We start from the raw sequence: 25,437 nt of genomic DNA, 5'->3' as shown, positions 1-25,437 counted from the left end.
ATGCGGGAGAATAATATACCATGTCTCAAATGCTCTTTTCTGATAAAGGAAGCAATTACAGAAAGCCTTTATTTGTTCAAAGTAACCAGTGCTATAGCTGCAGAACCCACCCCCCCCAACAATCCCCCAATACTACTTCAAAAGAAACATATCAAACTTGATTTTAGTTAGAATGTTATTTTTTCACATGAGTAAATTAAAAAATCAAGACCTAGATTTCCTCTATATTGTATATTATATATTATATATTAGATGAAGCAATGCAAACAATGAGCTTTATCTTCTGGACAAGAATGCCAAGTTAGTCTGTCTTCATAAAAAGCAGTTACAATTTGAGGACACTTCATATTTGCCTCTTTTGCCAACACCAAGTCTGCCTTTACTGAATTTTTTCATTTCATGAGAAACATTAATTCTCCACTGCTGTCTGTGGCACCAATTATTTGTCCAAGATCAAGACCTCTGGCAAACTTGGTTTATCAGTAGCCTATCTTTTCTTCTTTGACTTGCTCTCATCAGATTCACTGTCAAAGATTTTCTTTTTGTACCATCTTTTCCTCTACCAGCTTTTTGAGAGGTAAGAAATGCTTCAATTAACTTTGGACAATCTAAATTCTCCTTAGGTTCCCAAGTATTGCCAGTACCTGTAAATTCTTTTCATTTCAGTAAATGCTCCACCTTCCCATTCGCTACACATCAGTCCAGTACTTTTTCCACCACAAATTCTTCAGGCTCTGCCTCTTCTACTTTTTTACTCTTTTCATTCTATTTCTTTCCCATTTTTTTTGCAATGTAGTTTTATTGGAAGCCACTTTTTATTGAAGACTTGAAGAGCTATTATTCTGAGCTTCTCCAAGCCCTGGGTCTGTGGTGTCTCCTCTCTTCTTGCTTTAAGAGCCAAATGTCATAGGGATTTGTCTTTCATGTGTAGCCGCCCCCCCCCTCCCCCCCGCCGGGAAAGTCTCCTTTTCATTCTTCACCATGCTACCGGTTCCCTTTCTACCACAGACAGTCAATGTCTGTTTCACTCCCAAATGGCATCTTCACCCTTCCTACTCTCTTTTAGTGTGGATTATTCTCTACCTTTAGTTGTGGAGTTTGTTTTCCCAGTCTTCATATTGTTTTTTTTTTTTTTTTTTTAATGTTTGTTTATTTTGAGAGACAGAGTATGAGCAGGGGAGGGGCAGAGAGACAATCCCAAACAGGCTTCGTGATGTCAACATGGGGCTCAATCCCACAAACCGTGACATCATGACCTGAGCCAAAATCAAGAGTCAAAAGCTCAATTGACTGAGCCACCCAGTCCCCTTTGAATTATTACACTGATGTGAATGTTACCTAGTTGTGCTGTGGGATGTAGTGAGCTTAGGGTTCTTTTACTCTCCCATCTTCCCAGCCTCTCTCTATCTTGGGACATTTTAATTATAATGAGATATTTTGGGATCCATCTTTTTTGGAACTGTCTGGGATTCCTGGATTGTAATGTCTGTTTCTTTTACTAGGTTAGGGAAGTTTTCATCAATTATTTTTCAACTATGTTTTCTGCCCTGTTTTGTCTCTCTTCTTCTGAGCCCCCTGTAATGCAAATGCTGGTCCACTTGATGTTGTCTCATGAATCCCTAAGGCAGCTTCCACTTATTTTTTTCTTTTTCCACTTTCTTTTTGCTGCTCCGATGGGGTGAGTTCCACTGCCTTTTCTTAAAGTTCACTGAACTTTTCTTTTGCTTCATCTAATTTGCTGTTGAATCCCTATATTTTCCAGTTCAGTTATTGATTTTTCAGCTCTGTGACTTCTTTTTGGTCTTTCTGTATTTTCTTTTCTTCTTTTTTCTTCTTATTTGAGAGAGAGAGAGTGAGAGAGTGAGAGTGAGGGAGAGAGAATCCCAAGCGGGCTCCACATTCAGTGCAGAGCATGACGTGGGGCTTGATCTCATGACCCTGGAATCATGACCTGAGCTGAAACCAAGAGCTGGATGTTCAACCAACTGAGTCATCCACACACCCCAGTAGTTCTATGTTTTCCATCTTTGTTAAAGTTCTCATTCTGTTCATCCACTTTTCACCTATGTTCTATGAGATTTTTCCTGACCATTATTTTGAATTCTCTATCAAGTAAATCACTTATCTGTTTCCTTAAGGACTTTTTTTTTTTTTGGTGTTTTATTTTGTTCTTCAATTTGGAACACATTTCTTTGTATCTTCATTTCGTTTGTTTGTTTGACTCTGTTGGTTTCTGTGTATTTGATAAAACAGCCACCTCTCCCAGCCTTGGAGGAGTGACCTTGTTTAGGAGATGAAACTTATTGTTCAACCCTGCCCTCGCTCTAGGCTCTCAAACCTTCATGATTACCCAGGCAGCCTATTTTATTGCTAGTGGATCCCAGTCATTGAGAGTATGCCGAAACTTTTCAGTTTCCCAAAGAATAGGATCCCAGTCAGTACATTTGTTCAGGTTGATTGGAAGCCAGACCCTCAGGATATAGCTTTTATTATTTTTTATTTTTATTTTTATTTTTTTGTTTACTCAGACAGCAGCTTTTAAAGTATGCAAACATAAGGGCACCTGAGAGGTTCAGTCAGTTAAGTATCCAATGCTTGATCTCAAGGACATGGGATTGAGCTCTGTGCTACAGGCTTGGTCCTGGGCGTAGAGCCTGATTAAGATTCTCCCTCTCCCTCCCTGTCCTCCACTCATGCTCTCTCTCTCAAAAAAAATATTTTTTAAAGTATGCAACCTACACAGTCCTATGGAACTGCAAGCATTAAGTCCCACTGGCTACTAGCACCGGGTGATCTAGGTGTCCATTGGTGACAGCTACAAAAATTGGAGACCAGAGGAGGGTAATTATTCCTTTCCAGGAGATAATGGTGAGCTGGAGTGAGGCAGAAGGAGAGTGCAGATAGGGCATGCCAGCCTCTGTTCCCAGAGAGTGCCCCAGTATGTTCCTTGATGTGTGTTAAGTTAGATGCCTGCCCTCCAGACAGGTGTTTAAGATAATGAAATAAGCATTGTTTACATAAAGTTTGGGCTCCTCTAAATTGGCTGCCTCTGCACTGGTCCCTGTGATGGGTAAGTTTGAGAGTGTGAGCTCTTTAAGAGGTGTTTCTCAGTTCTCTATAGCCTTGTTGGTCTTGTGGACAAGTGCCCTATTGGTTTTCAAAGCTCGCACGTTGCGGGCTTCTCTTTCAGGTGCAGGTGTTGAACACTGATGTGACCAATGCAGGCTTAAAATCCTTACCTCCTCAGGTAGAAGCTCCAGGTTTCGATTGCCCTCCTGATTTTGTGTCAGTGTGTCTGAGATGGTCTCAGCTACTCCTATCTGCTTTAATGTGGTTTTTTTTCCCCCCTCACTTGTCTGATACATAGGATTTGCTTAGCTAGTTTGTGTTTTTGTTTTTTCAGAGGAAGTTGTTTCATGTGTAGATGTTGATTCAGTTTATTCATGGAAAGAGGGGAGGTCAGGATTTTCCTACATTACCATCTTGATGTAGAACATTCAAGTACCATTCTATTAGACCTTTCTTATTTATTTTTTAACATTTATTCATTTTTGAGAGACAGAGTGTTGAGTGGGGGAGGGGGACAGAGAAAGAGAGGGAGACACAGAATCCGAAGCCAGGCTCCAGGCTCTGAGCTGTCAGCACAGAGTCCAATGTGGGACTCACATCCACGGACTGCAAGATCATGACCTGAGCTGAAGTCAGACGCTTAAGTGACTGAGCCACCCGGGTGCCCCAACTATTAGACATTTCTAGGTAGCTCCAGCTAAATTTACTTCCCTTTAAAAAAAAATTCCTATAACTCTAATCATGTTATACCATGCAGTTTATTTTCTTTTCTGGATTACAGTGGTAAGATAGTATTATGCTCATTTTTATGGCTCCCTATAGGACTAATAGAAGGTTTGGAATTTGGTAGGTTCTTTTTGTGTGTACAGTATTTAAGGGAAGGAAGGAAATAAATGCTTATGTACACACACACACACACACACACACACACACACACCTGGTGTATTTCTTATCCTTAAGGTATGTATATGAACTTACATAAATATATTTGCAAGAATGTTTCATGCATTAAGTCAAAGACTTCTGGTTCTAGCTAAGATAGTGAATTGAGCATGACTGCTGGCTCCTTCTCCTGCACAACAATTCTGGAGATGCCAGAAATTAGATATCTATAATCTAGAATCTAAGGAAAAATTTTTGACCTAATGATGGACATCAACCAAAAATTCATAATAAACATCATACTTAGAAAAATTTTAGGTGCTGTATTACTTAGGAGTGTGTTTTCTGTATGTAAAAGAAACCAAAATAGTGGTAAATGCACAAGGGATTGGTTTTTTCCTCATAGCAGGAAGTCCAGAGGTGGACAGTATAGCTCTGGTGTATGTTCTGACAAAGTTTCAGTGTTCTAGGCCTCTTGTAGCTTTCTTACTTCGTGATCATCATCTCACATATCCAGCTTTTCCCCCCTCATCCTCTCAAGGTGGCTTTTGCTTTTCTAGGTAATCATGATCCAGGAAGGAGGAAGCAGGTAGAGAGAGGGCAAAGAGATGTGGAACCTAGCCTGCCAGGCTTTCTGAAAGCTCACACAGGGACCTTGTATCACATTCCATTGGCTTGACTGTGAACACGGCCACCTTTTAGTTGCAAGGGCAGCTGCAGTTTTGCCTCTGTAAACAAAATTGGTAGAAAGGAAAAAACTTGAAGGCTTGAAATCGGGTAGACAATTAATAGCATCTGCTTTGTATTCTGTTTAGGTTTGAGAACAACATCATGATCTCCACCGTGACGACTGCCTTTCAAGTTAGAGTTGATGTCTTGGCCATTGCAAAGAGATAACAATAAATGTGAAATATAACTGTTAGTTCTGCTAAAATCTATAAAAACCACATCAAGCTTATTAAATAACTTATTAAACAATACTAGGCAGCTTACTGAGTCTGTAACATTGGCAACAGATACAGATTTAGAAGCCATATAACTGGGAACTGCATGTACACCAGTCATCCTGCAGGTCTGCTGTAGGGGAGACAGCGCTGTTCCCACTCTGTGTCGACACTGCAGTGAGCATTGCCAATGCTACCGGTGTGAGCACTGGGTACTAGTGAGAGAATCTCTCCCCCAAGCCGGTCTCTGTTTTCTATATCTTGCAGAATGATGCGTTGTGGTGGTTTCTCCTTTAGCTCATTAATGTCCCTTGCAAAATCTATGTTCTGTCTGTACAAGAGTCTAGAAAAAGCAAGTTTCTGCTCTTTCTTATGGGAGTTGGAGACTTAAAAGGAGAGAAACCTCTTCTAATGCTAGGTGACTGGAAAGAATTGGTGAATGCATTACAACATGTCACTTTCAGATGTTGGTAATTTATATAAATCCTCTTCAGATTCAACCAAACTTGAGAACCAAAGAGAGTCCAGCAAGAGAGCCAGATGTGTGATCAATATATAGAAATAAATTTCATACCTTCATACCAGCAATGAAATTACTAGAAATAGTAATAGAAAACGTTTTAATTGCAACAAAACCATATGATATACAGAAATTGAGCTATTAAGGAGTACAGAAAATAATTGCGGAAAAAATTATATAACTTTATTAAGGGATATTTTATTAAAAAAATTTTTTTTTGTAACGTTTATTTATTTTTGAGACAGAGAGAGATCATGAACAGGGGAGGGGCAGAGAGAGGGAGACACAGAATCGAAAGCAGGCTCCAGGCCCTGAGCCATCAGCCCCAGAGCCCAAGGCAGGGCTCGAACTCACGGACAGTGAGATCGTGACCTGAGCTGGAGTCGGATGCTTAACTGACTGAGCCACCCAGGCACCCCTATTAAGGGATATTTTAAAAATACTTGAATAAATGAAGCAAAATATCCTGCTAAGAGATGGGATGGGTTAACATTTTGAAGATTAAATTACTCAAAATATACTCAAAAATATAAATTCAGTGTAATTAAAAAGAATCCCAGAAGGATTTTTGGAGGCATGTCAATAAAGTGATTCTAAAATGTATTTGGTGAATATCTAAAGACAATTTTGAAAAATAAGCCAAAGCTTTTGAAACAGTGTTCCAGGATCAAATCTTTAAGCCAAGAGGTCAGGGTAGAAAGTCAAGAAACACACCTGTGTATATAGGCAATTTGCCATAGAGAAATAAAATCAAAGAAACATTGGATTATTTAGTAAATGGTACTGAGAAAATTAGCTCACTGTAAGAAGAAAAATATCAGATCCTGATTTTATCTAAAACTCCAAATGAATTATAAAAGATCAAGTATAAAAGTGAAGAAGAAAATATAGGAGACTATCAGGAAAGGAAAAGATTTCTTTAACAATTGTTCCTGGTTGGGTCCTCCAGGAAACAGACCCTGAAATAGAGATTTGCATTTAGGGAGATTATTGGACTATGATCTCAGGCTCAACACCTGTAGGGGAGTAAAGGAAGCAGGATCCTGCTAAGTGAGCAGTTGAACTGTGGTCGTCTCAGCCTGATCCTATGGAGAATTCCAGAGCTGGGACTGCCTTTCTGATTTGCAAAGAGTGGACCCAAACTTTGTTTCTTGCATAGACCAGTCACTGTCTCCAGGAAGTGGGCATGACTTTGGATGAGCTGGATAGTCAAGGACAATGCCAGAGTTTCCCACCTTTTCCTCTTGGCTATTGTGAATAATATTGCTATGAACATGGGTGTGCAAATATTTCTCCAAGATCCTGCTTTCAATTCTGTTGGTTTTATGTGAGAGGGGGGATTGCTGGGTCATGTGGTAAGTATATTTTTAACTTTTTGAAGAACTGTCCTAGTCTGTTCCATAGTGGCTGCACCAATTTACATTCCTACCAATAGTGCACAAGGGTTCCCTTTTCTCCACATATTCCCCAGCATTTATTTTCTGTGGGGTTTTTTTTTTTTTTTTTTTTTTTTTGGTAGTGGCCATTCTAATGTGTGTGAGGCTTTATCTTGTAGTTTTGATTTGCATTTTTGACACAACCTTTTTTAAAAAGTAAAATTTATTCTCTTATCATAAAGTAACATATTCATTGTAGAAAGCTGGGAAAATATAAAAAATTAGAATGAAGCAAATATCTCTTAGAATCCTGGTTCTTCAAGATAATCAGAGTTAATACTTGGGTTTGCGTTTTTTCAATCTTTTTTGTTTTTGTCCAGATTTACACGTAGGTGATGCTAGCCCATACTAACCCTTTGGGCAATTCAGAAAAAGGCATCCTGTTCTCTAGGTGAATGCAATCTTGAACCAGGATGTACAGCTTGATAAGCGGAGCACAGCTAGATTTCAGATCTTACTTGCTCCAAGGGCAGGCATCCTGTGCAGTGAACAACTTGCACAACCGTACGTTGTAGTTCTGAATGTACACAGGGGTTTTATTTTATAGATTTTTTTTTAATAAAATGGAGATCATACTATGTGGTAGACTGACTATGTTTGGATAGAACATAATTTACTTTAGTTCATTCCTATTCGATAATTAAATTACTTCCAAAATTTTGATATTATAAATTCATGCTGGTATGATAATACTTGTACTTAAATATCCACTTTTAGAATTACTTCCTTATTACAAATTCCTAAAAATTGCCTTGAAAACTAAATCTACTGAGTGCTTATCATGTGCTCTACACTGTGCTCAGGGAGCTACATAATCCTCATCACAAACTAGTGACATAGTTACTACGATGGTCTCTTATTAGAGCAAAAACTGAGGCACAAGAAGAAATGAAGTTACTTAATTGATCCAGGTCACACAGCTGGAAAGCAGTAGAGCTGGGATTTGAACACACTCCTGTCGGCTGCATCTGCTCCAGAGCTTAGGCTGTTAACATGCTACAGTGATTCATTTTATTTTCATTTTTTTAAAGTCTATTTTGAGAGAAGGCAGGGAGAGATTAAGAGGGAGAGGGGACAGAGAGAAGGAGAGACAGAACCGCAAGCAGTCTCTGGGGTTTGAACTCACGAACTGTGAGATCATGACCTGAACTGAGGTCAAGAGTCAGACCCTCAACCAACTGTACTACCCAGGCGCCCCTACCCTGACTTTCTTTAAAGGAGAAGACAGGTGGATTTGAAGAGTTTTTATAATAAATAAGACATATATCATCAGTGGAGTAGGTAGACCTTGACCACTTGATAATCTCCACAGGAGATGAGACCATTGAAAAGCAATTTTATTTTATTATTAATGTATTTGTTAGAATTTCTTGACAGAATGATTAATATTCTAACAAGATACACATTGTTCATTTCTAAGCTCTTCTTAAGAGAAGCAACTTTAGGAGACAATTTATATTTAGATTTAATCTGACTATAAATGATAATGTCTTTGTGTCTTTTTTAGATTAGATTCCAAGGTATCTGGGTCAATGAAGAGATCTTTTTGACATCCTCATCTCAAACTGCCCTCTTCCCTTTGCTGTACCTGAACTTCTGTTTTTGTTAAACAGAGCTGATAGCCTTTGTTCGCTTTCTCACAGAGATGTTAAGATAGAGACTATAGTCCCATGAGCTCTGTGAAAGAAGAGCGTTTGCAAGTACTAATGAGATACTGCTGTCCTTTTTTCACATAATCATGGATTTTGATGTTTTAAATATTTTGAGGGAAATGTGTAAGGCAATTTGAAATACAGTTACATTTTAAAGCAGGGATAAAGGAGGTAAGAAAAGGGAGTCTTGTGCAACTGCTGCATTAAAGAAATCTAATCTGAATACTTTGACTAATGTATATAACACAGCTAAAAAGGGTAAGAATATATGAGATAATGAAAAATACAACTTAGAAAGGGGTGGCATTATATTACTAATCTGTGCATTCACAACAATGTACTTCTATCTTCCATGAAATCATTTTACCTTCTAAAGTAGTAGAGTTCAAATCAATGGCTGTTTACTGGATACATTATGTTAAAAATGCATTGTTTCAAACTAGAACTCTTTTATATAGTGCCAGTGGGAGTATAAATTGGTATAACCATGTTGGAAAACTTTTGGCAATATTCACTAAATCTCAGTATATATTCAGCAGCTCCACTCCCAAGAGAGCATGACACTTGCTTTTGGCAGAAAATGTGGAAATAGAGAAAGGAACAAAGAAAATAAATAGTCATCCTAATATAGAGATGACAATTAATATCTTTAAGGAGAATCCTCCTTAAAAATTTTTTTTAATGTTTGAGAGAGAAAGAGCTTAAGCAGGGGATGGGCAGAGAGACAGGGAGACACAGAATCCAAAGCAGACTCCAGGCTCCTAGTTGTCAGCACAGAGCCTGATGTAGGGCTCGAACTCATGAACCACGAGATTATGACCTGAACCGAAGTGCGTCGCTCAACTGACGGAGCCACCAAGGCACCCCAGGAAAATACTATTTTACATTCTGTTTTGTGGTAGGCTTATTTTATTTTAATGTTTATTTATTTTGAGAGAGAGGCACAGAGAGAGGGAGAGAGACAGTCCCAAGCAGTCTCCACACTCAATGTGGTGCCGAAATCAAGAGTTGGATGCTCAATTGACTGAGCCACCCAGGTGCCCCATGGCTTATTCTGTTACTATAATATATTGTGAACATGTTTTCATTTAATAGATATTCATCCATATTAAAAAAAATCTGCCTATAATAACATAAATGGCTTTACCATAACCTAGTGCTTACCATAATTCTGTCTTGTTGGATACTTAGGATATTTCTTTCACTATACTTAAATGACCCTGTGATGGACATTGTTATATGTAAAGGTTTTTTTTTTAATGTTTATTTGGGGGGGGGGGAGGGGCAGAGAGCGACAGAATCTGAAGCAGGTTCCAGGCTCTGAACTGTCAGTCAGCACAGAGCCCAATGCAGGGCTTGAACTCACGAATTGTGAGATCATGACCTGGGCAGAAGTCAGATGCTTAACTGACTGAGTCACCCAGGTGCCACATTATATGTAAAGTTTTAGCAAATATTTGAATATTAGAATAAATTCCTGGAAGTAAAATTTCTAGTTTGAAAAGTATAAACATTTTCAATATTTAGATACACATTTCTAAAAATTACTATAGCTTCCTGTAGCATGATATGAAATTATCCAACATGCAACAATATTACTTTTTATAATTTTTCTAGTCTTGCCAAATTTATAAATAAAAAATAATTGTTTCTCATCCTAGCTTTAATTGATATGACTGGACTGTTAAAATACAGTGGTCATTTGTGTTTTTTTTAATTTTACTTTTTAGAATTCTCTTTTGAATATTTTTCTATTCTTACATCTTATTTGAAATAATTTTTTATAAGGAGTAGTAACCAAAATTCTTTGCTTATTATATATATTGTATTTTTTTTTGCTTTATTACAAACTTTTCATGTTTCAAATTCCTTTCCCAAACTATCAAACTCTGATACTTTAGTTTGTCTCCTTGAGGGACTAGAACTCCAGAGAAACTACTATAACATAGATTTTATTAGACACTTTTCTTGGACTTCATTTCTTCTGTTTTTTTCCTCCATTGACTATGAGTTTCCATCTTTCTAAATTTTAGTATAATTGAAATACAATATCCTATTTCAGGTATACAACATAGCAATTTTATGTTTATATACATTGTTTATATACATGATCATCCTAATAGGTCTAGTTACCAGTTGTCACGGTAAAAAGTTAATACAATAATATTGACTGTATTTCCCCTGCTGTTCAATACTCTCCCATGACTTATTTATTTTATAACTGGATGTTTGTATTTCTTGATCCCTTTCACCCACTTTGTCCCCCACTCTGGCAATCAGTAGTCGGTTCTCTGCATCTATGAGTCTGATTTTATTTTTAAAATTCCACATATAAGTGAAATCATATAGTATTTGTCTTTCTCTGTTTGACTTATCTCACATAGCACAACACTCTCAAGGTTCATCCTTGTCACAAAGGGCAAGATTTCATTCTTTTTTATGGCTGAGTAATATTCCATTGTTTTTGTATTTTTATTTCATGTTCTTTCTTTGTTTTCTTTTCCCTCTCCTTTTAGTAAGACTTACTTCCTCTGAAACAATGACTCTGTTTCATCCCCAGAGGGCAGAGTGGATATGTATGAAATTCATATTGTACACAGGAAACTTAACTGCTTGCCATTTATTAGGTACTGTGCTAGCCACTTCACTGGATTAATTCATGTTATCCTTAAAACAACCCTAATGAAGTAGGTATTTTTTTCATTTTATAAACTGAGGAAATTGAAGATTGTTCAAATTATGTGTCCTTTTTTTCCTGTCATCCCTTTGGCCTTCTTGATTTTTATCCCAACCTGCTCCTTTTGAAGTCGTCTTCTTTGCCCTGGCAGTCGCATCCTTTCAACTGCTCAGGACAAACACCTCAGTCTTCTTTGCTTTCTTTCCATCATACTTCACACTCAATCTGTGAGGGATTCCTGTCAGTTCATCACCTCCACCCGTATCTCCCTGGTCCAAGTCACTATCCTCTTGCTCTTAGATTATTATTTCAGTAGCCTTTTAATTGGTTTCTGCTACCCACTACTGTCTATACTCAATCTAGCAAAGTTATCCTATTAAAATGTGACGGAAGATGTCACTTTTCCACCCTAAACTCTCCGATGGCTCCCAACTCAGAGTAAAAGCCTCACCTGAACTGTCTCACCCCAACCTCTTCCCTGTCTTTACCTTCTTCGATCTGCCATGCTGGCCTCTTGGCTCTTCCTAGTGCACTCAGGCATAATTCTGCCTCAGGGCTTTTGTACTTGCTGTGCTTTCTGCCTTGAAAGTTGTCTGTCCAGATATCTTGCTCCTTTAGGCCTTTGCTCAAATATTACTTCCTACAGAGGTGTTGCTAGATGCTCTTGTTTAAAAGAGCACCATGGCCAACAGACACGTGAAAAGATGCTCACCATCACTCATAATAAGGGAAATACAAATCAAAACCATGATGAGATACCACCTCACACCTGTCAGAATGGCTAAAATTAATAGCACAAGAAACAGGTTTTGGCGAGGATGAGAAGAGGAACCGTCTTGCACTGTTGATGGGAATGCAAACTGGTGCAGCCACACTGGCAAACAGTATGGAGGTCCCTCAAAGAGTTAAAAATAGACCCTATGATCCAGCAATCACTACCAAGCATTACCCAAAGGATATAAAAATACAGATTCGAAGGGGGCACATACATCCTGATGTTCATAGCATTATCAACAATAGCCAAATTATGGAAAAAGCCCAAATGTCCAACTGATGAATGGATAAAGATGTGTATACATGTACACACACACACACACACACACACACACACACACACACACGAATATTACTCAGCCATCAAAAAAGAATGAAACCTTGCCATTTGCAACAATGTGGTTGGAGCTAGAGTGTATTATGCTAATTGAAATAAATTAGTTTGAGAAAGACAAATACCATATGAAACAAGACAGATGAATATAGGCGAAGGGGAAAAAAAGAGGGAGGAGAACCATAAGAGACTCTTAACTATAGAGAAGAAACCGAGGGTGCTGAGGGGAAGTGGGCAGGGGGGGATGGGCTGAACGGGTGATAGATATTACGGAAGGCACTTGTGTTGAGCACTGGGTGTTATATGTAAGTGATGAATCATTAAATTCTACTCCTGCAACCTGTATTACCCTGTATGTTAACTAGAATTTAAACAAAATTTTGAAAAGAAAAAAAAAAACCTGTTCCTCCTCGTGTCCCCTCCCTGCTTAATTTTTCTCGGTAGCATTTCTAATCATATGGCAGTCCATATGCCTCTCTCCCATCTGGAAGGTAAGCTCCATTAGGGCTAGAATTTTTAAGTTTTTTTGTCATCCCCTTTGTCTCCAACACCTAGAAGAATGCCTAGCATGCAAAAAGCACTAATGATTTCCCCACATTCCAATTATTAGAGCAGGCCAAGGTGACCTGCTGGGTAGAACTTTCCCCTTTTTTCTCCCTTGTCCTTCCCCAGATTTTACTTGAGACCCTTGTCTACACTTGTTACAGGTGAAAGGCTAGTGAATCCTGAAAGGACTCCCAGCAAGTGCAACCTGTGTTGGTGCTGCTTTCCATGAGCCACAGCAGTGGTCATAGACAGCCTTATAAGGAAGTGGGAAGTTCCTATCATCCCATTACCATGGTTGCAAGAGAGAACTTGAAACTAGATATACCTGATTTTGGTTTTCCCCGGATGCCATTCACTGAGAATGGAGGGAGGAGGATACTCCTCCAAAGGAGAATTTGGTGAGGTGCCAGCAGGATGCTGCTGAGGTGGAAAATCCTCCACATCCACCTTTGTAAGTTGTGGTGTGGCCTGACCTGCTCAGGTTTTGGCTTACCTCAAGTTTCAGCCATGCCAACCACAGGGCTCTGAAAATGCCAAGAAGGCCTCTACCTAAAAATTTGATTCCTCCTCCTGGCTTTAAAGTCCAGAAAGCAGAGCATTGACTCTGCTGCCCAAGTACTCAGAGGGCGTGGGGGATGCAGGAATGGGGGAGGGAAGTCAGCGCCGCCTACTTTGGCAATGGGCACAGCCCCAAGTGTCTAAGGGCAAAGGAGAGGCTAGGCCCTACACCGTGGAGGTCTGGGCTCTGGAAAGGAGACCCGCGCAGGGCCAAAGACCACCACCGACTCCTCGCCCCGGGTGCTGGGGTAATGGATTCTGAACCTGCTGTGCCATTTTCTGGGGAGTCCTGAGTTGGGGATGGTTCCTTTTTGCTGTAGAACTGTCCACATTAAAAAGCCCTCATCTGGGGGTTGGGGGAGGATTGCTAGGGAACATGTGCCACGCACACATATACTCGCAAACAATTGCAACAATGCTGACTCACCTTAAAAACAAAAAGCAACACCTGCTCACTGTCCTCCGTTCCCCAAAACCCTGACTCCTTAAGTCCGCCAAGAGTAAAACTCCCCCTGCTCACTTCAGTAGAATATGCCAGTAAAATAACAGGAGAACGCTTCCGTCATCGACTCAGCTCTCTTGGGACCTTGTTAGTATTTTAAAGTTCAAACCTCAGGGACAGAAAGAAAGGCTTCAGTGAAAGAAATTGGAGTGGGGAGAGGGCACCGCTGGCTGCCGTCAAACCTTTGGGGAGCAAGAAATCTAAAACGTCCGTGACATGCGGCGTTGTCTGACTTCCTCCACCCCGCAGGACCCAAGAAACCAGCCTTGTGGCCGGTTCATAAATACTGATTTATTTTTTCGTTGGTGGGGAGGTGTGAGAGCGGTTGTGTGTGAAGGGATGCAGTGCCGACAAAAGACGAACCCCTAAAGGCGGGGTGGGGTGTACTCCACGTCGCCCGGGTTAAGTTTCGGTGGAAAGTTTCCTTCCGAGGCTCCTCCCCCTTCACCCTGGAAACCCGCGCAAGGCTGCGGAGCCGCGGAGCCCAAGCCTTGGCGCACCTGGAGACCGCGAGTCCCAAGGGCAGGGGTGGGGGCGGGGCTGGCGGCGGCCGGGGCGGGGCCGAGCTCCGTGCTCCCCTGGGCTGCCGGGCAGGTTGGGCCCCGCCTTGCCCCGGCTCGCCCCGCCCCGCCCGCGCTCCTAGGAGCACAGAGTTGGGAGGGGGGAGTGGTGCAGAGCCCCGGATCCGCGCGGCCCAGCCGCCCGCTGACGCATGGTCGGAAAGTTGCGCTCAAACCTTCTCCCTTCTCCTACTTTCTTCCTAGGGCCGGGCTGTTGAGTTGGAGCCGGGCAGGGAGGAGCCGGCTCTCCGCCCCTCCTGGATTCCGGCGCGGGTGGCGGCTCGGGGTCCGGTGTACCCTGGACGGCGGCACAAACTTTCCCGACAGTTTGGGGACACTTGTCCGGAGCGTCCCGCGCTGTGTGGAAGGAGGGGCCGAGTCCGCGGGCAGGTACGTGGCACCCTGCTTGGAGCTTTGCCGCTTGAGGACTTCTTTTATTTTAGGGGGTTAAGGGAGTGGGGAGAGCAGACGCGTCCTCTCTCTGCATTCCGCCGACTGGGCTGGAGGAGCAGGTATTGGGATGGGGGTTGCACTGGGAATACCCCAAACTAGATCGCTGCATCGGGCCGCAGCACGGCGGGGACGAGGTGGCTGCGAGAGCCGCGGGACCCGGCGTTACTCGGTGACTGACCCCGGGAGAGAGAGAGCCGGCTTATTTTGACGGAGAAAGATGTCATCAGGTCTCTCCACCTCTTTCCTTGGTCCCTGGGGCCAGAGAGCGGGGGTCCTACGGGAGGAAGGCGAGGCGAAGAGATCTGGGGCTCAGTTTTTCTCCCCAAGCCACCTCGCTTTCGCGGGAGACCGAGGTAGCGTCCCTCTGAGGTTTGTAGCACTCTCCCGGTGTAAGGGCGGACTTGTTGGGTGGCTCTTGCTCAGTTTCGTAAGGTCTCTAATGAAGCTGCGTTCAAATCATGGTGGTTGTTATTGATGTCGTGCCTGCATGCCTGTCCGTCTGTCTCCCGCCCCGACTCCAACAATGCTTCCTTGTTAACCCCGTTTCTGCTAGGGAATGAACTAGCTGCTGTTCTATTTCAAGCCTGGCCAGGGTGAGGTGTTGGTAGCAGCTGTAGTCTTGTTTGTTTGGAACTTTGGGAATCACGTGACCTCTGTCTCACCTACCTGGATCCATCCCTGAACAGACCCGGTTTCCACCTTTCAGCAAGTGCTGCAGCCTCAGCCATTCAGTGACGGGGAGATATCCCCATTGGAGGAAGGATCCCCAAGCTGAGGAGTAGTAGTAGGCAGTGTCAACCGATTGGGCCCACACCCAGCTTTCTCGGGAAGGGCTGTGCTATCAAATTCATCTTGTTAGGAAGTCATCTGCTCTCTGCTAATAGCCATAGCAGCCTGATGAAATTATGTAGGTCATTGAAAAATAATTCCTGCTTAATCACCTTTATCCTGTTGATTAATGAGAGAAAAGATTTCCTTTCCTTAATGTACCATGCCTGCTTGACAGGGTCACCTGCCTGACCTCAAGTTTACTTGTAAACCTGGCACTGGACCCGATGTTGTCCCTGCCTCAAACCTAGCATACCCCAGCCGAAGTCTACATTTGGAGAACATTAGTGGTCTCCTTTGGACAGATGTAATGCAGGAGATTCAGTCCATAAATTTTAATGCTGCATCTTGTCGGCTTTAGATAACTTTTCAGATAATTAAAAGCTGGTTTCTTTTAGCTCCAGTTAATCCCTTTCCATAGAACTCATAGGAATTATGCCCATGCTTGTCCTGAAACTGTTTGGGGTCTCCTTTTTCATTTGTCCTATAGCTTTAGGAACAGGACTAAACCGTGTGGGGTGGGTGAAAATGGCAAAAGAAACCGAGCATCCCTGAACTAGATTCAGAGAGAGGTTTAGAGTGGTCTAATACTTTAGGCCCAGCTAGCTTCCTTATTGTCTCTAAACAGAGACACTCTAGGTTGTATTGCTTTTAATGTAGGCCTTTGAAGACTAGAAATGAAAGGGTGGTTCGGAGTAATGCATCACTGGACAGTTCTGCATCATAATATCTCAAGTTTGGCTCAGAACACTTTCTCTACGAAGTTCATTCTATCATAATAGGAAGCCAATAGATAATGTCTACAAGTCAAAAAGCAAATGTACAAACAAATTATTTCAAAATAGAGAGGTACATATTAGAAACAAGAGTTGCTTGAGGGGTGACTTTTGAAATTTTGTTCTCATATTACTTAAAATAAAATTTTGGTAAGGAAGCTTCCTCTCCAGGTGAATAGAAAACTAAATTGCCTTCTCAAATCCATGCTTAGGTATTTATTTTATATTCTGTGTACACGTGAGCCCTTTGAAGAACTGGACACTCAGATTCTGGCCTTGGAACACAATTGATATCTATTTCACTCTTATTTTCAGTGACTTCTAACTCAGCCTAAGTAGAGGAACAGTGCTCAAGAGTGACCAATAATGTCAGGGATTTCATTTATAGGGATCTGGTCTCTTAGTAAAGGCAAGAGCAGAAAGTAACATTTCTGTATGTTTTATGATTAGCTTTATAATTAGCAAAGTACTTTGACATGTACCATATTTGTGCTTTGTGATTTAACCATTTTGTAGTGGGTGCTATTATATTTAGATTATATAGGAGGGAAACAGTTAAGATTCAGAGAAAATAAGGAACTTCTAGGTATATACTTCTATCAGCCTTTTAAAAGGAAAAGGTAAGCAGTTCAGCCAAATTTATTCAGGGTAACAGAGGAACTGCAATTCAGGACAGGCAATTGATGGTGAACTATAGGCAGGTTGGGAGAATAAAGGGGGAGAGTATCCTTTTATAGAGAAAAGGAGCAAGTTGGGAGGGCTTTTGAACAAGAGTTCTTTGGAAGAAAAATGAGATTTCCAAGCGGTAGTGGCTTCTCATTGGCTGCAGGTGAGGGCAGTTTGCTGTTGCTGGGCTGAGAGGAAATTTTTCTTCTGGATTGTGCAAGCTGTGACTATGAGTGGTACGTGTGTCAGAGCCCTCCCTTTTTGGCTTCCCAACTCCAATTTTGAGTCTGGTTTCCTTACCACATTTTTACATTTCCCCATTGTGATCAAAATATTTCTTTAAGAGCATCACTGATCAAGAGTTGGGTCATCTGTTCTTATTAGAAACATTTTTATTTCTTGATATGAGGAAGAACCTTTCCTAGGGTCCTGTCCCATGTCAAGGGAAAGGGCCCAGATTGGAAACTGTTGAGGCCACATGAGTAACAAGGGTGAGTAGAAGAGAGAACTCTCAGGCATTTCCCATCTAAAGTCTATATCTTAGGTTGTAAGCATTGGAGATCATCTTGATGCATTGAGCCAGCATCACCTTATTGGGTATGTTATTTCTACCCAAAGGTTTGACAGGCACCAGGTACAAAGTTTGAAAATGATTATATAAAATAAGATGAGCAGAATAATGACTCCAGTTTGTGTAATAGTCCTAAACCAGGAGCCTAAACCTGAAGGTAACTAACCAAAGAGATCAAAGGATCACGGATCATCAGGTGGAATTTGTTGTAGCAATATACTTGTTCCCTAATTTTATGTATTTGGGTTTCTGGTTCTTTGGAAGAATTTATTCATGTGTGTTAGTTGCTTGCTAGCACACAAATACCTCTGTATTTAGCAAGTGGGTAATCAAGGACGATGTGATGGTCCAAAACTACTTTAACCAATGAGTCAAATAATTGTGGTTGGACTGCTATTGTCTTAACAGAGGAATTGGCAAGTTTTCCCAACTCCAGAGAGAGATTTCTAATAATGTGTTCATTGGTGTGAATACCTACAATAGAGGCATCCAGAGTCCTGTATACCTCTGGGGAGTTCCTGGTGAATGCAGAGTTGAAGGTTTAGGGAGGAAGACCACAGGAAGGCTTCAGATTTATTGTGGATGTTCACAGAGACAGTTATTCTAGCAAGCATTGGCCTCCAACCCGCCAGCTGTCTAAACATTCATAGGCCCACTGAGAGGCTGGGTTGCCACAAAGATAAAACCAGGTGGTGCATATAAGATTCCTGCTAGGGTTTGATTATTAATAGGGCTCTTAATTGGGATTTTTCAGTTGGTCCTTTCAAGCTAAGGGTCAATGGTGTTTGAGGAACAAGTAGGGAGAAACCATATTGTTCTGTGGACTTTGCTCTCAAAGACCATATAGAGAGGAGGTTGTTTGGCTAGGGCAAGCAGACCTAAGGTAGTAGTGGGAATGGGAAACTGTATGGGTGGAATTGGTATGATTAGTTGCATTGAGAGTTATGGCAGGGGAGAGATCAAACCAAGGTACAGGAAAACGTGGTTGTAGAAATTTGACTTAGTGACAAATATCCATAGAGGTGCAGGTATAGTTAGTGGTTGTAGTGGAGATGAAGGAGAAGGTTGCTGTGAGGAAGACTACAAGGTCATGGCTGTCCTGGACAGATTGGGGTTTTGATGACAGGGTTTGTTCAACAGAATCTGAACTATCAGGAAGGTTTCCCCCTTTTTTGAGGGATTGGGAAACGTGAAGGAGGGTGTTGTCCCTCCAGGATAGAGAAGGAGAAAATGGATAAGAAAAAGCAGAAAGAGTATTGGCCTGATGCCATCATCTTGGGGAAAGCTGTCTGCTCCAGCTGTTGTCTGCTTCAGTTCCTGGAAATCTTTAATTTGAGGCCACCAGTTGGTGTACAAGTCCAGTCAGGTTTTAGGGTTTTCTTTACATGGAACACATGGATCTAGGAGTCTACTCCTTGGATTTTGGCTGCACAGGGATTAGTCAGTAACACTTGATAAACGCCTTTTTCTAGTGTGGTTGAAGAGAGTCTTATTGGAGATATCTTTTCCAAGAAACAAAATGCCAAGGTTGCAGGGTGTGATGTTTGGGTCTTCATCTCCTGGGAACACACTGTGAAAAGATTGCTCTACTTGAGCATGATTATTTTCAAGAGATGTAATTAGACATTCACAATATTGAGCTGTATCTCCTTTTATTAGGTGCAGGTAAAAAGACGTGGAAGCTAGATTTACAGGGAACCCAGTAAATAACTCAAAGGATGAGAGTTTATGAGCTCCAAAGGGGGTGGATCTGAGATTTAGAAGAACCAACCAACCACCAAGGCATTTGGAGAGTTTCCACAAATTTTGCCAGTTGGGTTTTGATGATGCCTTTGGTTCACTTGACTAGTCCTGAGGAGTGAGAATGATAACTACAGTGAAAATGCTGTAGAACTGGCCAAACAGCACAGACTTGCCATGATATTTGACGAGTAAAAATGGGTTCCCTGGTAGCTGTGAAGCTCAAGAGGGATTCCCTGTGTATAGATGCTTTTCCAATAGGATTTTAGCTTCTCAAGAGGCAGTAGCTTGTCTACCTGGAAAGGCTTGGCCCAGTGGGAAAACATGCAAATTATTACCAAAACATATTTATATCTGTAAGATGGAAGTAGCTGAATAAATCCATTTGCCAAACCTTGAATAGTCCATTAGGCAATTTAAAGTGCCCAGGAACTGTGCAGACGGGTTGCCCTGGATTTTATTTTGGGCAGGTGGGACGAGTAAAGTAGGCACTTTCTGAAGCCTTGTTAATATTTCCCTACCAGTATTGGTTCCTAAACATCTCATTTTATGTATCAACCGATAGTTTAATGCATGTACAGTTGTCAGTAGTGGGAGTTTTAGAATTTCTGGTACGGCTATTTTTTTATTTGACCCAAACCAGAGGTTTCTCTTCTTATACCAGCAACCATCCAATTGCCAATACTATTTTTTCCTTTCTAGTGCTGATCATTGGGTGTCTCTAGTCAGTTTCTCCACATTATCATCTGAAGATGAGTTCCTTTGGACCACGACAGAAGTTTGACTTTGGAACTTTGGAGGGCAGTCTATTTTGCAGAAATGTCAGCAAGGTGATTTCCTTTAGCTTTCCAAAAGTCAAGCTTAGAATGCTCTGTAATCTTAGTAATAGCCAAAGCAGCAGATAATAGTATAGCATCCAATAATTTCTGGAAAAAAAGTCTGCTTTTAATTTTGTCTCTGAAGGAAGCCACATTGTTGCCATAACATTTCAAAGTCATGAGCCACTCCAAAGGTATATCTACTATCTGTGTAAATGTTGGCAGTTTTGCCATTGATTGGGATAGAGGCCCCAGTGTGTATGGTTTGGTTTGTTGGGCCAAATTAGCCAAAGTTAAAGGTGCTGCTTTAGTTCCTTCAAAAGGATTTGATATTGCATACTCAGAGTGATATTTACCATCTTCATTTTGCACATAAGAACCATCAGTGAACCATGAGTAGTCAGTGTTACTCAAAGAGTTTTCTATAAGTCATCACAGGGAGTCAGAGGGTGATCTGTTGGTATTGAGCAGTTATGGGGGGTTTCGTCAGAGTAGGAGGGGAAAAATAGTAGCAGGGCTAAGGTTTTTACAGTGATTTATTACAGTGATGAATTATTACAGTGACTTATTAAGTGAGACAGCCTACTGAAAGATGCTATGATGAGAGTTAAGAACTTCAAACTGCATGTGGCACAAAGATGGTTAAAGGAGATCCTATGACTATTTCCTTAGTGGTCTTTGTAAGAGGGCAGTAGAAGACATAAGTGTGAGGCATGGGGTATCCACAGGCTACAGGATCTAGTTGTTGGCTGTAATATCCAATGGATCAATGGCAATCTCCATGCTTTCGGGTGAGTGCTTCAAGGGCATTCCCTTCTTTTTCATATACAGGAAGGGAGTTGACAATTGGGGTGTCCAAGGACAGGTGTTTTTTGTTTTTTTGTTTTTTTAACTTTTAGGATTTGAAAAGTCATGTTATCTGAATCTTTCAGATGTTAGATTCAGATTTAGTAGTTTTTAACAAAGTGTATAAATCTTGGGCCATAAGGGGAAAGTTTGGGATCCAGTTGCTACAATAACCTGCCAGTCCAAGAAAACCTCGCAATTCATGTTTGATTTTGGGCTTGCCAACACCTGTTGTTGCTTGTGTTGTTAATTTTAGCCATTCTGACAGGTGTGAGGTGGTATCTCATCGTGGTTTTGATTTGTATTTCCCTAATACTGAGTAATGTCGAGCATCTTTTCATGTGTCTGTTAGCCATCTGGATGTCTTCTTCAGAAAAGTGTCTATTCTTGTCTTCTGCCCATTTCTTAACTGGGTTGTTTGTTTTTTGGGTGTTGAGTTTGCTAAGTTCTTTATAGCTTTTGGATACTAACTCTTTATCAGATATGTCATTTGCAAATATCTTCTCCCATTCTGTAGGCGGCCTTTTAGTTTTGCTGATTATTCCTTCATTGTGCAGAACCTTTTTATCTTGATAAAGTTGCAGTAGTTCATGTTTACTTTTGTGTCCCTTGCCTCTGGCAACATGTCGGGTAAGAAGTTGCTCTGGCCAAGGTCAAAGAGGTTGCTGCCTGTGTTCTCTTCTAGGATTTGGATGGTTTCCTGTCTCATTTTAGGTCTTTCATCCATTTTGGATTTATTTTTGTATATGGTGTAAGAAAGTGGTCCAGTTTTATTCTTCTGCATGTTTCTATCCAGTTTTCCCAGCACCGTTTGTTGTTTTCCATTGGATATTCTTTCTTGCTTTGTTGAAGGTTTGTTGACCATAGAAATGTCAACCTTTTAAAAGAAAAAAGGTAAACTGTTCAGCCAGCAAAAATTGAGCTTATTTGGGAAAGTGGAAAAATTACAGTTGGGACAAACAAACTATGGGGTACCATAGGCAAACAAAGGAGAGTGTTTCTTTATAGAGGTAAGGAGGAAGTTTAGAGGGATTTGTTTTGAACAAAAGTTTATTGGAGGAAAATGAGAGTTCTAAGTGGTGGTGGTTTCTCATTGGCTGTAGGCGAGGGCAGCTTGCTGTTGCTGAGCTGAGAGGAAACCTTTCTTCTTTTTTCCTGCACTACACAAGCTGTGACCACAAGTGGTATGCGTCTCAGAGACCTCTCTTCGAGGGTTCCCAACTCCAGTTTTGAGTTAGGTTTCCTTAGCACATTTTCACACTCTGCTGCTATACATCGTGGACTCAAACCCGAATCCAGGATTTTTAATACAGAGGCCAAGCTTTTAATTTTTTGCCTGCTACATTTTGTGAAGTGTTTGTATGTGAAATGAAAGCTTATTTATTAACCAAAATGTGACCTCACTGGGGACAGGATGATATGTAAATATGTACACACATATATGTGTATGTAATTTTTATATCGTTTGCATCTCAACAGTGTGGCTATACCTGGGGAAGTGGGGTGGGTGAATAAATGCCCCAATAGATTGAGAAAAGAACTTTTTATAATGTCTAAAACTGAAAAAACAAAACCTGGGAAATTCTAATTTAAATGTGTGATTTACAAATGTGGAATTAATTACCAGAAGAAATATCTTGCAGAGTTGAAGGAGCTTCTTCTGGGGAATGGAATTCAGGGGTGGAGAAGAGACACACAGGAGTCTGCTGTTTTTGGCTATGTTACTTTACAACTTTGTATCGTATATGCTATGATGTGTACAGGTATATTATTTTAAAAAATCCTTTGGCGAGAATAGCATAGCGGTCTGTTTTCAGAATTTTAGAACTGAAAGGACTATAGCGACTCTTTATGGCCAGTTTTTTCATTTTGCAGGTGAGCAGATTGAGGTATGGCAGTTTAAATGTTTGTCAGGGTCCCATGACTGTAGAGACAAACCTCTCCTAGCACAAGTTCATACCGTCCCCAGGCAGTGGAACATTTCCCCATGTTTGTTTCTCCACAATTACCTTTCTAGGCAATTCTCTTTTCCATTTTGATCTAGTTTTTTTGCAATGTTTAAATAAGTTATGGAACTGTGGATTCAAGAGTAGTTATCTCTTAACCCCTCATATTTCCATTATGAAAAAGCTTCAAGTATCTTTAGAGTCTGCAGACTCTGTACCTTTTCTTGTGAATTCTGTATTAACTTGTAGTTAGAATTAGAGACACTGAATGCAGTTTGTCTGCAAGTGTTTAGGAAGTGACAGCATTGCTTAGTTGAATTTGATAAGTACTGGAATTTGGGCTCAACTTCTATCCTGAGAAGCTGTGACTAACAGGAGATGCTAGCTAAGGAGGTGTTTCCAGTATCTGTGTGTGTGGCTTAAATTTGAAGTTCTGAGAAGGATATACCTCTTCTAAAAGGGAGGTAGAGACAGATGTTATTTTAGAGCAATTATAGAAAAGTGGTTTTGTTTTGTTTTGTTTTTTGTTTTTTTGGCATTGTTTGTTTTTTAGAGAGGGCACGCACGAACAGGGGAGAGGGGCAAAAGGGAGAGAGAGAGAGAATCTGAAGCAGGCTCCATGTTTACTGTGGAGCCTGATGTGGGGCTCCATCTCACAATCCTGTGGTCATGACCTGAGTTGAAATCAAGAGTTGGTCGCTCAACTGACTGAGCCACCAGGCGCCCCTAGAAAAGTTTTTAACATCTATGTTTTCTCTTTATCCTAAGTTTTTCTCCTACTTCCCTTTGAAGTATATCACTAACTTAAAATAAAACTTTATTCTTTCTGATTATACACATAGTACATATTATTCAACAATCAAATATTATGGAAATATGTCATGTTTAAATTTGAAGTGCACTGTAATCTAATGTTCTGGAGAAACTGCTATAAATAGGTACATGTTTTTCCTCCAAACTTATCTCCATATTAAAATATTATTGTGGTTGTTACCGAGTACATGGGTAATACTAAAGAACTTTCAACTTGGTTTTTATTTTAGCTTAATATATATAACTTAAAAGTATTTCCATGCCCCTACATACAGAGCATTTCGGCTGTGTAATAGCACATCACAGGTTATTTAAACTGTTTCCTGTTGTTGGAAATTTGGGTGGTTTCCCATTTTTCTATATTAAGAACAGCATTTTAGAGAATATCCCCTAAAGTACACTTGTGTGAATGTTTTCTATAGCGAAGTTTTGTGAAAGTCAAAGACATGAAAATATTAAATTTCTCTAATTTATACTTCCTGTAATAGTGTCCCTCCATGTAAAATTATGTCAACACCTTTTTTCTTAATGTGTAAGACTGAAGATAGAAATGATTCATATGTGATCAGACACTGAAATAGGAGGTCATAGTAGCAAAGGCTCTGAGCTTTTAGGTGGGTCTTGCCTCATTTGCTCACATTGCGAATTCCTTTTGGTTTTAATGTTTTCCCCAAGAGAAGATAGTAATTGATAACAGCTATAAAAATATTCTGCAGTTGTTGGATGAGCTGCTAATTAGTTTTAATGGAGCATAGTTTTTTTTCTTTTTTTCCCCAAACATTTTCCGAAGAACGTTATTCTAGGACATGCCTTTAAGGAGTTCAGCGAATCCACTAGGTGGTGCAGAACACAGAATGAGTGTATCTTAGCTCTTCTTATATTGTTAAAGTTTACTTCTAATGAAATACTGGTAATGGGTTAATTTTAAGACCTTTAGGTTTATAGAAAGTGCCAGGAATGGATTTCACTTTTCTGTGTGTGAAAAATGTGAAAAATGATACTTTGATAAATGTGATAAATGTTACTTTGATAAATTTCATGACTCAGGGTCATTGAAGCAAGCACATCTCAGGGATTCCTGTGGCAAAGTGTTTATTGACTGAGAGAGTCGATTAATAGTTTCACTGAGTTCAAGCTTTGTTCATAGCTATTAGATTAGAGGATTAGATTTCATGCCTCAAAATGAGTGTCTTCTGTTTGGTTTGTGTTCATGGAACTTGTACTTGGGATTCATTCATTTTAGTATTTTCTTTGTAATATATCAAAACGAGTATAGAAAACGTATATAAGTGTGTGTACACACATATGTATACATGCATGTATTGATGTGTAAGTGTATTTTAACAGTGTCTTAAGTAGCTCTGTTAGCGTGAATATTTGGTGCATCTTCAACATGAAGATGACGTCTGTCCATCTTTGTTTTATTAGGGGAAATGTTTCTTGACATTTTTTTATATGAAACATTTTCTTTTTTCTTCAAGTTTATTTATGTATTTTTGAGAAAGAGAGAGAGAGCGAGCAAGCAG

At 40.4% G+C, this 25,437-nt stretch overlaps 1 protein-coding gene and 1 pseudogene across 3 annotated transcripts in view; one reads left to right on the top strand and one right to left on the bottom strand.

The window, feature by feature from the left end:
* Positions 1-248: 248 nt before the first annotated feature.
* On the bottom strand, positions 249-806 carry LOC106983506 (chromobox protein homolog 3-like; annotated as a pseudogene).
* A 13,720-nt stretch (positions 807-14,526) lies between these two features.
* FHIP1A (FHF complex subunit HOOK interacting protein 1A) overlaps positions 14,527-25,437 on the top strand; it is a 242,186-nt gene continuing 231,275 nt past the window's right edge. For all 3 annotated transcript variants that reach the window (XM_015081392.3, XM_015081397.3, XM_053216866.1), the window contains exon 1: positions 14,527-14,844. The gene's annotated coding sequence lies outside the window, so the exon portion shown is untranslated. The remainder of the gene's footprint in view (positions 14,845-25,437) is intronic.

This window comes from Acinonyx jubatus, chromosome B1 (genome assembly GCF_027475565.1).
Source record: "Acinonyx jubatus isolate Ajub_Pintada_27869175 chromosome B1, VMU_Ajub_asm_v1.0, whole genome shotgun sequence".
NCBI classification, from domain to species: domain Eukaryota; kingdom Metazoa; phylum Chordata; class Mammalia; order Carnivora; family Felidae; genus Acinonyx; species Acinonyx jubatus.
Note: the sequence above shows the minus strand (reverse complement) of the source record. Positions and strands in the feature narration are given on the sequence as shown.